Source organism: Dromaius novaehollandiae, chromosome 6, assembly GCF_036370855.1.
Source record: "Dromaius novaehollandiae isolate bDroNov1 chromosome 6, bDroNov1.hap1, whole genome shotgun sequence".
Classification (NCBI taxonomy): Eukaryota; Metazoa; Chordata; class Aves; order Casuariiformes; family Dromaiidae; genus Dromaius; species Dromaius novaehollandiae.
The window spans coordinates 13054400-13069504 of record NC_088103.1 but is presented as its reverse complement, the minus strand read 5'-3'; the positions used below and the strand labels follow the sequence as shown (position 1 = coordinate 13069504).

General features: G+C 44.0%; 1 protein-coding gene and 1 long non-coding RNA gene across 8 annotated transcripts in view; one reads left to right on the top strand and one right to left on the bottom strand.

Annotated features, from left to right (window-relative positions):
• ARID5B (AT-rich interaction domain 5B) overlaps positions 1–15105 on the top strand; it is a 104297-nt gene that overhangs the window by 46564 nt on the left and 42628 nt on the right. The gene's annotated exons all lie outside the window — the stretch shown is intronic.
• Positions 9286–11846, bottom strand: LOC135328688 (uncharacterized). 2 transcript variants are annotated; one of them, XR_010389657.1, is made up of 4 exons: positions 11726–11825; positions 11469–11577; positions 11088–11192; positions 9286–10519 (listed from the first exon to the last, which is right to left on the bottom strand). It is a non-coding gene; the product is annotated as an uncharacterized LOC135328688 (long non-coding RNA). The 2 variants fall into 2 exon arrangements; XR_010389656.1 differs by having other exon boundaries at positions 11469–11846.

Genomic DNA, 15105 nt, shown 5'->3' with positions numbered 1-15105 from the left:
GCTGTAGGGGAAGTAATGATTAATGCATAATAGTGCTATATACAATATACACAGATAAATGCACATTTCTTCCTCCCTGCCCACGCCACCTCTGCAAGCATAAGCTTTTAGCTTGAAAAAGAAAATCTGGAAATGTTCTGGATTCTGGTCAGACCTCTTATTTTGTTAATCCAACTGTGGAGTAAGATATTAATGATCCCCAGATGTTGTTTATGATGATTGATTTTTCAGTTGTGAAAAAATACTTGCCGTTTTTTTAAACAATTGATATTTTCTGGTGTGCTCTGCAGCATTTGAATAAAAAGTCTGAAGGCAGAGCTGTTTATATGCCCGACATAATTGCTTCTGTTAAGTGATTTCTTCATTCTTAACATTTTTAGCTCTAATTGCTTTTCCCCCATACATCTAAAAATAAATATTTGCAAGTTTTGCATTCTGTCACTCATTGAAATGCATAAAATATTTGTATACTCAAAGCAAAAAAGCCCTGATAAGGGGTCACATTCTGTCTCGCTCGCAGTGGCGTAACTCCCAAATACCTCTCCCCACTTCGGCGGCTGTTACGCAAGACTTTGGCCAGTTGGCCAAGGGCAGGGTCTTGCCCAGCGCCGAGAGCGAGCTCTTGGGCGAACGCGACTGCTGCGTGGTGAGGTGAGATGAAATACCTTCCTGTCCGTAAGGACCTGGGCCCAGGGGACGGCGGGGTGGCGGGGTGGCGGCGGTGCCCGGGCGGCGCGGCGCGGCGGCCGGCCCCGGGGACCCGCGGCGCGGCGGAAAGAGAAGTGGTTTCTGTCAGCGCACGGTCGCCTCCTTCTGAATAAACCCACTCAAAAAAGACAACATTGTAATATTTTCCAGTGACTGTTTATCATGAATTACGTCAGCCCCGAGTTTAAATTGCTATTATTTCTCCTTAATGCTTCGTGGTGCCTGCGTAATTTACAGCATTGGCAGCTGCGGGACTATGAAATAACCTTTCACAACCGCCATACAATAGTAAAGAACATGAAGTTTTTGTTGTTAATTATTATGGGACTCCTTTAACTTTTTTACAAAGTGACATAAAATATTGTTGAGGTATTTATGGTTAAAGCTACTTTTACATGGATCTATTTTGCTTCTGGCTAGTTCTTAACTAAAGCAGTCATTTGTGGTTATTATGCCTTGGGAGATATTATGTCAGAACTGGTTTAAGAGTATTATTATGTATCACATGTCATATATTACATGTCAGCACTTGAGGCTGTCTTTCAATAAAAACAAATGTAATTTTAGTTAATGGTCTTTTAGGTCTGGGCCGTTCGTAAGCTCACCTGGGTTCACGGGGAGGTACCCTGGGACGAGGTGCGCTCGGGGCGCGCGGGCAGCGGCGCTTGGGCTTTGCACGGGATTTCCAAAATATTTGTCGTTATTTCGGTCGGAGGGTACTGCCTCTGAAAAGCAAACAGTTTCTCAATACCGAGGTTAATGTACACATTTTAAGGAGCTGTAGCTGTTACTCATTACTTTGTTTACTTTTTTTTTCCCCTCCTGAGCTCATGCGTCCCAGGTTCCCGCCGCTCGGGCTCGCAGGAGGATCCCGGGCAGCTAAGCTACCTAATGGCGATACTCTACTGTTGTGGCTTAAAGGAATCGCTGATACCTTCTAGGTGATGTGGGTGCAGGGTGGTGTAAATTACACGTTGCAGGCGAGTTTTCAGTTTCCCTGAAGTTTTGTTTCAAATTTGGAAGAAGCAAACTGACACAAAGCAAGCGCTGAATTAATATGTCATTCCCCTTAGTTCCAAATACTGTGCATATTTTCCAGTACTTACTTATTTAAAGCAAGAAATGAAGCATATAGGGTGTGCCAGAAAGTTTACAAAGAATGAAAACACATAAATGACTCATGTGAACTTTTTCTGATTTTTTTTTTCTTAACATGTAATTAGTTAATTACTGCTGGGCATAAAAAAAAATAAAAAGCACGATCCCCCCGCCGCCACATCTATGTGTGAGCACCATAAACATGATCAGAGCCTCTCTTTGTCTCTAGTTAGATTTAGCTGCGTGGGACTACTGGTTCTGGTGACTAGTGACGGGAGCAGAGACCCTGCGGGGCAGAAACCGAGCCGCTGTCCCACGTGCGCGGCCAGGCCGGAGATGCCACGGGGCGAAGGTGGGATTGAGAAAGCAAGTCAAGAGTGGGGCCGGCATCCCCTGGGTTACGGAGTCAAGATTTTAATAAGACAGATAGAAAAGGGAGCTAAACTGGCCTGGGTACGGCAGGATTTTTCTCTTTTTGTCTTTCAATCAGAGGCGTTTCGCAAGCCGCGGGCGAGCGAGGAGGGAAGCTGTCGTTGCGTAAGGACGTAGCAAACTTCGCTGTTCGATGGATGGACGTTAGGTCTTTGCAAAGCCGATAAAAGCTGGTGAAAGGGGGCGATGGAGCTGGGGGTTTTAACGGAGGTGGAAGCGAGCAGCGGGGCGGCGAGGGTGCTGCTGGCGCGGCAGCCCCTGCTCCCGGCGCCGTTTCAAGGCCGGCGGCGCTGGCGGGCAGCGGTGTGCGGTGGTGAAGCCGGTGGCCCTCCGCTGCGAGCAGCGTCGGTCGCCTGAAGGTATATAAGAGAGAGGGGCGCAGATTTTTTCTTTTCCCCCCTGCTTTTTGCTGCAGCGTGGCTGGTGGAGGGGCTCACCCGTTAAGGGAGGTGCTTGAACCCCGCGTTAAGTCGCCCGGTCTGCAAGGAAAATGGGCTATGAATAATGGAACACTGCTATAGTTAAATATAGTTATTCAAAATTGTTTTTAGCTACAGATGTTACGCCATTTTAGAAACTTAGACTAAATAATGTCAGATCTTGTTTGCTTTTTTAGTATGTTATTCATTTATTGGGAAATTCAAAATGTAAAACAGCTGGGAGAGAGTTTGGTGTTCGCTAAATAATCTTTAAAATGTGTACATTTCAGACTTACTCTTATAGAGCTGTTTAGAAATGACTGGATTGTATATTATAGTTATAAAGTTCTGTAAACATGCCCTACCATGTAGATGACAGGGAAACATGAAATGGGAAAATGAGATAATTCTGGAGCCAAATTTTATGTATTGCAGTCTTGATAAAGCAGCAAATGAGTTTCTCCATTGAAATAATTTGTAATTTTCCAGGAACATGCATGGGTGTTATGAACATCGTGTATTAAGCAGGAGGAGCAAGTACTGTTCATTCTCCTTTAATTCTCCCTTTGATGTTTATGTCAAAACGAAGGAGTTAATTTATCTAAGAGTTTCACTGCATGAGTTGGACTGTACAAAACCAATCATGTAGAAATAATAGACTACCATTGGAAGTGCTGTACTATTGCAGTTTTAATAGCTCTTCAGTTCTGCTCAACAATTAGTCCATACATTTTATAGCTGTGTCTTTAAGAAACTGGCACACTCAGCAAAATCACAGTAATTGGGAGATGATGCAATGCGGGGAGGAATCAGAGGAGGAAAATTAATTGAAAAATAGCATTTTGTTTGGTTTGGGGTTTGTTTTCTTTTAAAATTTTAAATACTCCAGGAGTAATTACTGGTGGGTGAGATTTCTGCAGAATTTAAATTCACGTGGCTGGATTCTTTGAATGTATTTTTGTTTGTTTTTTTAAAGCAAATTGCAAAAGAGGCAAAGGAGGGCATTAAAAAGTTTTGCCATGGTCTTCACTCTCTGAAATCAGATGAGAGCAGTAGGGTTGATTCAGAGGACTTCTCTTCTCTGTTGACACTGGTGCGGTTTGAGGAAGGTCTCGTTAGCTGTCATATCTTTGTAACCCTGAACACACGCATCATGGTGAATATGTGACGTGGATCGTCATTTATGCAAACAACGGAGGACTGCTCAGCAATCCATTTTTGCTTGTGCCCATGAGAGAAGATGCCCATGTTGGCTAAAATGGGGGTGAGCATCCCTGACGGTAGCCGCTGGATGCTGGTGGTTTCTTAGTGTGACCTTGCTTTTTATGCATAAGTAGTGAATAAGCAGGAAGAAAAAATGGCATCACCTAGCTCAAAAAGAAAGTGTTGCTTTTTTCAAGATTTATCGTCAGCAATTAGATCTTTATAGAATGTCTCTTTATAGATTGATTGCCCATTACGGGCCAAAAGCCAGTGAAGCAGTGAGAGTTTTGATTTCAGCTGAAGCTTGGGCTTGGACATATATAGCTGTATCTTAGTCATTTAGTGTTCAGGCAAGCATTTTTTTGTGCCTCAGGGCTGCTGTGTTGGTCTTAATGCCATAAATTACCTGAGGGTAACGATAGATAACCAATTGACTAGGATAGGAGAGCAAACCTGATTTTTAGATGAATAAGCAGGGGAATACTGAGAAGAAATAGAGAGGTGTTACTACTACTGCATACAGCACTAGAGGAAATCATTATCAAAACCCCTAAGAGCTAACGTTTTTGGTAAGTCAGTCAAATGATTATGGCTCACTGCAAAAAGGGTGATACAATTTGACGGGATAACTGCACCGCTAATACTCAAACGTATTATTCTGAACTACAGGCTGCAGAGGATCACGGGAGAGCAGGAATACTTTATTAAAGATATTTTTCCCAATTTCAGCTTGGCTGTGCTCGGTTCTGATGCCCGTGCTTTGCCCATCGTATTGAAATACCAGATAGGGTTAAGAAAAGATCCCAAGAAGGGTTCGTGGCATGGAAGACTTGCCTTTGAGTGGAGGACGGGTGAATGTCAATCCCCTCAGTGTATGCAGGAGAGGACGAAGGAGGGTCCTGCTCACCATCTGCTAGTGTCTCCACGAGAAGATCGGTGACCGCAGAGGGTTCCTTAGTTTGGCAAACAGACACTAAGCAGGATCCAGTGCTTTGAAGTTGAAGCAGCTAAATTAATGCTGAAAATAAGACACAGTTATTTAGCAGTGAGGGGTAATTAACCATGGGAACCACGTAGCTAGGAGTAACCTAGGTTCTTTATTACACGAATCTTTTAAATCAAAACTGCTTTCTAACAGACGTGATCCTTACTCAGCTGAAAGATGCTGTCTTCATCCAACGGTTGCTCTGAAATTGATAGGCAGCATTTGCAGAAGGTCTTCAAGGCAGTAATATCCTACTAACTCGTTCTGGCCTTGAAAACCACTGCTGTATTAGTACGTGTCATTTTTAGCATCTGGGCCAGCAAAGGCTGGATTTTGCTGGATCTTGTGTTCATTATACAATAAAGCAAAATCTTCCTAGAAGTTGCTTACGCTCCAAGTGTTAGACAGCAATCTGTCCAGGGTTACCCAGGAGGTTGGTGAGATAGGGACTAAACCCCAGCATCCTCATTGCCTGGGCCTGTCTTGGTGGCCATCAATACCCTGTGTCTTGAATCTCAGCCTTGTTCTTCTTACCAGTCTCAAACCCACCACGAGCTGTTGTCTGCCTTGGAGGACCTTCTTCAGAGGGCTGTCTGTATATTCATTTAAATATGCTGTTGCCTACTGTAAGATCGTTTACAGACTTCATGTGTGAACTTCATGATTCTTTAAGGATCCTTCACAGACATCTTTGGTCACCTTACCTCTTTGCGTAATAGCTTCAAAGAGAATGTTAATTAAAAAGTTTTGCAACTTAATTAATTAGTTAAAATAGTTTGCAACAGGTGACTAGTAGAAGGGGAGAAATTTGTTTGAGATCAGCAGCTTCAACCCACAGAAAGGGTAAGAAAGTATGTGAAGAGACTAATGGTGGTCATCGTGCTAACATGGGTGACATTGGCACACACTGCTGGTTTTGCATCAAAAGGATGCTAAGGAGCCACGCAGTACCATTAGCACTGTTCTGGACTTGCAACTGCAGTAAAAAAAGGTAATTACCCAGTGGAAACAGTTTTTTACTATGGGGTGGCATGTTTACTTTGAGTAGGTGTTGATTCTGTTTCTCACTTCAGAAGTTAAATAAGTCACTTCATCTTCAGCTTTCAAGTCTCACTAACCTCAGCTGAACTTTTCTTAGATAAGCCTGTGTCCCATTACATATCTTTACAGAGGCAGAACAGAAGTTTGAAAAACAGAGAAAAGATTATTTCCAGGGTCTTTAACAGCTCTTAGCTCAGAATTAGTAGTACAGTGACCCTCATTCCTTTATACCATCCTGATTTTGCAATGAACCATAATAATCATTTGACTGATTTACCAAAAAAAAAAGATGGTTCTTTAGGGTTTTTTTTGGTGTTGGTTGTTTTGAAAGGCACCCTGTAATTAGGTTGAATACATGTACATTGTGAATGTTTAGTTACAATAGACATGGGTTTGTTATAAAACAAGAAAAAACAAAAATTACCTAGCTGCAAATCCTTGCAGTTGTTTAGTTTAGAAGTTTAAGTCAATTTATGGAAGTCTGTGTTTACTGTCTTTGGAGCTTGATCATGACATCGGAATGTATTTTGGAAAAAAGACCCTATAAAATGAAATCCACATTTACTGGTAAGAAGCGCAGAGCACTTGGCATCAGCAGTGAGACTATAGTATCCTTTGAAGTGCAGCAGAGAGGAATACTTGCCGGTGCCATTTCGGGTTTAGGAGATAGCGAACTGATACGTTCAGTACGTTCTAACACCGGCTGTAACGGTGGAGGGACCCAAAGCCATTAATTTCCTAGTGAAAATGCGGAGCATGGTATCCCAATGACAGCAGTCAGAAGATGAAACAAGATCTGAAGCACTTTATTTAAAATGAAACTTTATTATAAAACAAGGTCTCCCGAAGATACTTCTTTTGTGATGTGTGCTGTATATGAGTAATCTCCATGACTCACTTAGCCTCTGACATGCTGCAGCCATCAACATTCCCAGCCACGAGTGTTGCCCTTTATAAAGGAAATATCCTATTTTTGGTATGGCAATGTCCTCAGTTTTAAAGAATTTTCCTCTTTTAAAGTGCTCAGACAATTAATGCCTCATGCATGTATTCAACAATAGTTGCCTAGCAACCATCAGAAATATTCGGGAGAGCAAAGGAGGCTGAGATGAATGAATAGAAACATCAGCTCCCGTTGCAGGTGAGCTAGAGAAGGCGTTAGGGCTGTGCTGACTGTTTGGGTCTAAACACGAATATCCCTGAAAATTAGGCAGCTCTGAAGCAGCAGATAGGCGCTCCAGCTTGCACGTCACTCAGATCCAGAGCTGAGGTAACTAGTACCGTGGTGTAGCCAGATGCAGCTGTAGGAGGTTGCAGTTTGTTTGGCTCTGCTAGTTTTGGAAGCCGCCACCAAAACAATGCAACTATGGTTGAAATAAATCATGGGAGACAGGCAAACCCTCCTTAATGGCTGAGGAAACTTTTCCCACCTCCTGTTGTATTCTAGCTGCAGGTGGAGAACACGTACAGCTCTCCCTTACTCTAGGGGAAATTTTGGGGGGTGGGTCTAGCTGCAAAATAAACCCAGCGTGTGAGACTTGAACTCCACCCCTGCTCTTACGCTGCCACCGGATTTCCCACTTTTTTTCCCCTCTGTTTCCATTTTAATTCTGGCATGACTTTTACCTCACATGAGGTTTTTTCACCCTTCTAAGTCAAGTCCTTGATGCCTTTTGTCATTAGAAGATGCCATTTTGGTAAAATGGGATTTTTTTCTGCAGTAACTCCCCACGGCCACTCTAGATTTGTTTTTTTTTTGGGGGGGGGGTTGGTTTTTTTAGTTTTCATCAAGAAGATTGAAATGAAATGTTTAATTTTGGGTTGAATGGATTGAACTCTGTCTCACTGAGTTGAAATACTCCTTTTGGGAACAACTCTGCAGTAAGGGAGGTTCAGGCGAGGGTCCCAGAGGTGCCAGGCTGGTGGCCTCCGGTGCCTGCCCCTCTCTCTGGCCAGGGTTTGGTGGTGCTCCATGGTCCCCTTGGTGGTGGTGCTGTTGCGGGGCCGCGGTGTTGTGGTGTTTTGCGGTCCGATTGTCGCCCATTAGTGTTGTTCAGAACTTTTTGGACCGCCTGTCCCAGTTAGAACAGAAGCCAGTGATGAAACTCTGCCTTTTTCCCGTTGGATAACGAATCCTGTTTTTGACCATCTCTACTTCAAAAGTAAAAGTTAAGAGCAAGATTACGATCTGTGCTCCACTCATGTAAATCCATCGAAGTCAATTATTTGGGATTTACACTGATGTAATTTAGATCAGAATCTGGTGCCGAAGCTTTTGGGGATTTGCTCCTGCACCCGTTGCCTTCTGTGCCACTGGACTGCTGTTGCTTCGCTTTTGGTATGTGTTGCTGTTATTTGCATGTGGAAGTGCCTCAGGGGCCCCACATAAAACACTGGTTCACTAGCTTTAGTGGAGTTTTTTAGATTAGATGTTAAAATGTTGAAATCAAAATATGTAGGGGGTGGTGGGGAAGCAGGAGAGGCACAATGGTAATCAGAATAATGTGATTTTTTGAGGTTGATATCTTGTGACTTAGCAGAGCTGAAAAAGATCACTTATATATCTTGGAGATCTGAGGCTTCCACTCTTCCTGATAGTAAAAGGCATTTATTTCTGGTCTTGATGGTTGATGAGATATCAGACTTAAAATATGCCATGATCCTATAGTCTGGTAGTGCTTTCTGGCACTGGTCAGTGACTAAATATAGCCAGTTCTGAACCACTGTGATAAACCTGGAAATAATGTCCAGCAGAAAATTCTCAGACAATTCCACAGACAAATGTGGAATATGAAATGCCTTCTCTGGATCGCATCTGCTTCGTACGGTGGATATTGTTTTGTGCCCTGTCTCTCTCATCCCCAACTTTTCCAACTCCTATCCTAGGAATTGTTTTCTGCTACAGATGAATGTTAACTGAAGCATCTTAGTGGTTCATGTTGGTTCATGCTAAAGCAAAAACAGCAGAAAGGGTTTTTAAACCCCAGCTATTTCACGCATTCCTTTTGGCTTTGTAAACTGCTTTGCCTTGTTTTTACCAAAAGGAGGTGTATTAAAAAAAAAGGCATATTTTTCCAAAATCACTGATTGTGTTCAAACGAATCTAGTCCAGGAACATGCACATTCTTGCATTGTATTATGGGATTAGTCGTATTCATCTGTCGTGCGTAATGTGAAGGTGAGATTCAGAGGAGGAAAAGGTTCTCAAGTCTAACCTATCTTTTTTGAGAGGATTTTTTCTCTCTCTCTTTTATTTTTTTAATGATATACTTGCATTTGTTTTCTTTTTTAAACTCATGCATATTTCTACAAGGCTGTGTTTAATTTCAAGATGGTGTCTTTGCGTGAAAGATAATCAAATGTAATGTCTTCCACAACCTCTTCATATGCATGACTGCATAAAGCTTGTGTAACAGTTTATTATTATAAAATTAGTATAGCATAGCATAGAACAAACTGGGCCCATGGCCAGATGCAATAGACAATGAATAGTTATATAAGGTTTTGAAGCACATGTATGAGAACACAAGCGCCCTGTATTTTCTTCTCAATTGTCTGCTGTTTGTTAATGTTTCCCTTTCAACGTGATTGCATCTCAATTTAATAGCACTTGCCATTTCAGGGTTTACTGTGCCAGCGCTCGCATAGTTACATCCCCTCTGTGCTGCAAAGCCTGCATGTATATTAAAACTGAACTAGGCATGGTTAGCTAATGGGTACTTCAAGGGATATGCACTTATAGAATTAAGTGATGTATGTAATTGTTAATTTTGTGTTAACAAGTTTGAAAAATGTGTTTCACCAATAATGGTAATGCTGCACTCTATGCAAAGTGTGACATTTTAATTCTTGTCGAACAGTTTCCTACCTCTGCTCCGTGTTTTCATGGCAGGGTATTATTTTGCAATCAAGATAAAAGCATTATTTATTAAAGTTCTAAAATATTACATTACTGGAAGTTTTAAGCTGCAGATCAATCTCCTGTTTCATAAAAGCATTTCATTGATTTTTTTTTTAATTGGTCTTTGAATTTAGACTTCAGTTCCACATTAGGGGTTGCATACGGTTCCAGGAGCAGGGGGATTTTTTAGCGAGGCCTGATATTCTTTTAAAGGAAATAACATACCTGTCACAGAGTGGTGGGAAAAGCTAGCTTTTGGCGTGTGCGTCTCTGGGACTGTTCGATCCCAGCCGTCTGCGCTTTCGGCGCAGGGAGGCCGCGGGCTTGGGCTGTGGAAATCCTACGTCTTTTTCTGCGCGTGCAGGAGTCGTCCTGCTAGGGGCTGCACGGCTCCGGGAGTCGGGTGGCTGGGTGACGTTTTCAGCGATGCCGGAGAGCCTTTGCCCAGCGGGAGCGTGGCTCTGAGCCAGCTGGTGGTGGCGGTGGAGGTGGCTCCAAGCAGAGGAGGGAAGCTTGTGCCTGGGTGCGCGGTGGCCGGGGATCCGGCTCCCCCGCGCTCTGCCCTGTTCCGGTCCTCCCGCACCTCAGTCCTGCGTGTCAGGCTCTTCGGTTTCGCTTGCTCCCGTCCTGGCTCCCCTTTGTTCGGCCGCGGTGCTGCCTCTCCTCCGCTGACAGCCCTTGGTGGCCCATTCATGCTGCTGCAGACACGAGCCCACAACCTACCTATTATTCCTGCTGACAGAGAACAGATTAATTCTTTCATCCCTAATAGGCCTAACTACAAAATTGCATAAAGCAAGTCTCGCATTTTTCATCAGCATAATAGAGACTTCATTTGTGCTTTCTGCGTCGTGGGGCCTGACCTCTTACAGTGCTTTTGGTTCCCAAGGGTAAGAGAAGGCCACCGAGGACGGGAGGCCCCCGCTGCCCTTGCCGGCATTGAGGTGCCCATGGGGCTCACCAGCGGCTTCCCAGGGATTTGCCAGTGAAGATGGAGGAAAGGCAGGGTGGGAGGAGCGAAGCAGGCTCAAAACACATAAAAAACACATAAAAAACTCAAAACCCATAAAAATGGCAACAGTTTGTGCTTGATTCAAAACTAACTGGTCTCCATGGTGACTGCAACAAACCTGTGCTGTGTTTGACTGTTTAGTAGTAGAGACAGAGGTTAGAAATGGGAGGTCACCTGCCACGTTAGACCCTTTGAATTTGGATGGACGGAGGAGGAGGAAAGGGTCTCTACCTTCCCGTGTGCTCAGAGTGGCTGTATAAAGGTGCCCGGGGGAATTAAGTGACTAACCTTGCTGATGTGCCAGAGGATTTGGGTGTCTACCTTCCTTGGGCTTCTTTGGAAAAACTTAGTCTTTATGAATTTCTTGGAATTTTTGTTTTAAACAATCGTGCTCTGTGGAAAGAAGGGTCAGTTACACTGTGGCTTCAGACAAAAATAGCGTGGTGGAAGACTGCTAGAAAAGAGGCAGTGAGCTTGAAACCCTAGATAAATAATAGGACTAATATACTTGCCACAGTAAATAATAGGACTATAACTAACTCCCCCAAAGGTCTTGATTGACATTGTCTCCAAGTAATTCCTCGTGTGAATTTGGAGCCGGAGATTAAATTTCAGCCTTAAATTACGGGTATTTGAGACAGAGAGGGAAGGGAGCGTGTAAATCCTTACCCAGGAAGAAGTGCTCGTTGCTGGTAGTCTGCGATGCTGTCATGTGATGAGTCAAAGCGTGTCTTGTGCGCGTCTTTGGAGGTCGGCAGCGCGGGCGCAGGAATGCGGCCTGGCGAGATGGCGCTCGTAAATAAACACCGCCGCCTGCGCCCGCGCCGCGCTCCTGCAGAGCTGCCCCTCGCAGTGGGCGTAGACGGGTTTCTCTTTTTAAAGTATAGATTTTAGAGGAAAAGCGGTGATACTTTTGAAATCCTTACTCATAACGAAAGGTCTCCGGAGATATCTGATGAAGATGTTCAGAGTGTGTGTTACAGTACATCAAGATGTAGAGTTTCTTGAGTAAATATTGACCAGTTTGACCTTTGCTTTTCCTCAGTCAATATTTATCTCTTGGGTCAATGAATCTTCATATTCACCTTAGCAGAAGTCCAAAGCTCCTTAGGAGCGCATGTGGAAATCCAGGAGAGGTGCTGATTTGTCAAGGAGCTACTTTTGTCTGTTTAAAAGCAGATATACGGAAGCTTTGCCCATTTGTGTCACTTTGCCAGGCTTCCTAAACACAGCTTGCTCCGGCTGTGTCTCGTGGGGAGGCTGCTAGGAAAAAATGGGACCAGAGCTGCTGGGTCGGGGAGCAGAGCAATGCCTGGACCAGAAACGAGGACCCCAGCGCGGTGGGAAAGTCCTCCCAGATGCCACCAGGAGGAGGGCACTGACCGGCATGAGTCCATAAAGTCCTCACCGCACGTTTCATGAGGCAGAGGAAAGACGTTCCCAGGCTTTCCGAGCCTCCCCGCAGCCCTCCCGTGCCCCGTCCCGCCGGGCGCAGCCCCAGGCAGCGTGCCGAGCTGGAGCAGCCCGGGAGCCCCACGGCTTGGGAGCGCCTTGGGCCACTGCCGGCCCCGAGCAGATAGCCTGTCCCCGGCCATGCCCTTCGGAATAAAGCAGTAATATTCTGCTTATCATTTCAGTAGTAATTTCAGCGTTTCCGAGGCTGACCCTAAGGGACGCGGCTTGCCCGGGGGCTGTGACCTGTTGTAGCAGGGTCCCACCACCCCGCTGGGTCCGAGCGGCGGCACTCGGGAGCGGGGAGGGCGGCTGCCGCCCCCGCGGCTCTGCTGCCAGCGCCTCCCCAGCCCCAAAGTGCTCTGCGACCTCCGGGGAAGGAGCGTGCTTGATAAATACCTGGTTATGCAAATGCAATCGTTTGTCTTTTTAAATGTTCGTTTTGCCTTTTCCCTGGTTGTATTTTTTTCGAATTGCCATATGTCCTTCTGGTGATATTTCAGTCTTGTCAAATTAAAAAGAGAAAGCCTTATAATTAACTTAGGGTATATACCAAATAAAGTCGTGTTTGCCATTTTTACTATGTAATCAGTCAGTAATATTACGGGTGGCCTGTAAGTCTCAAAAAAAAAAAGCTAACTAGTTTTTCTAATCTTGTGACTATCAAAGGTATTCTTTGGGGGAAAAGGCATTGAGAAAGAAGAGAAGTTTTCAATTGCACAATTGCAGCTGAAAAAAACAGAACAGGCAACGTCATGTGTTTCTGAAGAGTACACTGTTTAATTTTATAGTAACATTATTTTAAGAATGCTGACGGTACACAGGAAAGAAGTGAATAATTCTTATTGCAAAACCCTGGCGGTTTGTTATAGTCAAAATGCTAAGACTTAATCAGCTCTGGATTTCTGTTAGGAAAAACAGGACATTAAAAAAAAATAATAAAGCCTCCTGAAGCAGTAGTGATTTATCAAAGCAGCATTCAAATAACATAAAGGTTTGGCATCCTTACTTAGGATAGGCTGGAAAATGCATTTGTGTTTTCATGTACGTTTTCTTTTTTTTTCCTGATGTGCCTGATTGACTTGTTTTAATAGCGGTGTTATTTACATTTCAGGGATGGGCCTCTATTATGCAGGAAATTGTCCAAACCCCTACAGCTGTATTTTAAATTGAAATGATATTTTTTATGAAGTGATTGTGCAGACTTAATTTAGTAATCTATTATTAAATTTATAGTTTCAGGCTGTATAAAGTCTTTATATAGAATGAAAATGGGCACATATGAAGATCTATGCTATATATACACCTGGTTCTGTATATTAAATCTTTTACATATGTTGTCCATTTTCAGAAACAAATAAACTGCTTCTTTTGAAAACTCAGCTTCTCTTCCATATTAGGGAATTCTTGCAGACTCCCTATGTTCCTCGGCTTCAGTATAATGCTAAATCAGTTTGTGCATTAGGCTATTTTTAGTTATGAATGAACTTTATAGAGCGCAGTAAGCAGAGTGATTGCAGAGATTCTCGCTCATAAAACCAGCGTGTCACACGCCGCAATTAAAGCGGCAAACGTTATGCAAGCTCCGTGCCTCGAACGGACCACAGCGTGGAAATTACCAGAAGGCTGAAGCATCCCCCCTCATTCCTTTACGAGAAATGCTACATGTCCAGGACATCACGTCATACGAAATTAGGTTAAATTTTGCGACCTTCCCCCGGACGAGCTTCAGCCTGCCTCTTGCTAGCACCCTTCCCTTCGCCCTTCTTGCATGGCGGCCGTGTAACACTAGAGGGCAACTGAGAGTTTTCTTTAAACTAACAAAGCTGGAGATGGTTTTAATATCAACTAAGTGTTTAAACTTGGTAAGGATTTATTTTCCTGTCTGCAGATTTCACATATGTAACCTCCGAGTTTCCATTGACAGCAAATAATAATCCAAATAAAGTTCTTGTGCAGGAAAATATAGACGGAGCGGTTCAGAAGTCTGCTTTTGCCCAAATAAGGCTTTTTTGGTAGGCCCCATGTGTTAGATAATGATCAACTGACAGTCGGTCATGAGTTAATAATGCTCGATGCTGAAATATGCATACCATGTGGTATAAAGCAGTTCTGCGGAGAGAGGCAAACACGGCTATAATTAGACATCTGAAACACAAGGAAGTGTGTAAATTGTTTAATAGTCTCTCCACTTAATTCACGCAGATGATTTCCGAAGAACCGGCGTTGACTACAAAAGAGTATTGCACAACTGGCTTCGTGTTCGGTTTCAACCCTGCCCTGCTCTGATAAATTAATGAAGGTCGCTCAGTTTTATTTGGCTTTTTCTTAGGGCTGAAGATTTCCAGGGACTGTAACACCAAGATGGGTTTGATTGTGGTTGTGTTTACCTTCGGGGTGATCATGCTAAGTTTATTGGGTTTATATTCATTTAAATCTGGGCAGGTGAGATTGCCATCAGGACTTCAAAACCACCATCTTCCAGGTGTTTTGGCAGATACACAGGCTCTCCTTCCACGAGCACGCGGCCTGACAAAGCTGCCACGGGTGAAAAAACGCCGTTTCTTCCCCGGTTCAGCAGTGCAAATCAGCATCACACTCACACCCCAAAAACTGCACGGTTTCAGGTGGATGCAGGTCCCCAGGATGGTGGGGGGCAGCTCAAAGTTTCTGTCCCAAGCTCCCTGTGGGAACAACTTACCTCTATTTCTTTATGTTCGTTACGACAGGGTGCCCACACGAGCGGGAGCTTTTCAAAGGTCCTTGCCAAAAAACCGCTCCTGCTGAGCCCGAGGGCTGAATGGGAGCAGGGTTTAGGATGCTGCTGCTGTTCCCGTCTCCCCCTGGTTCCCCT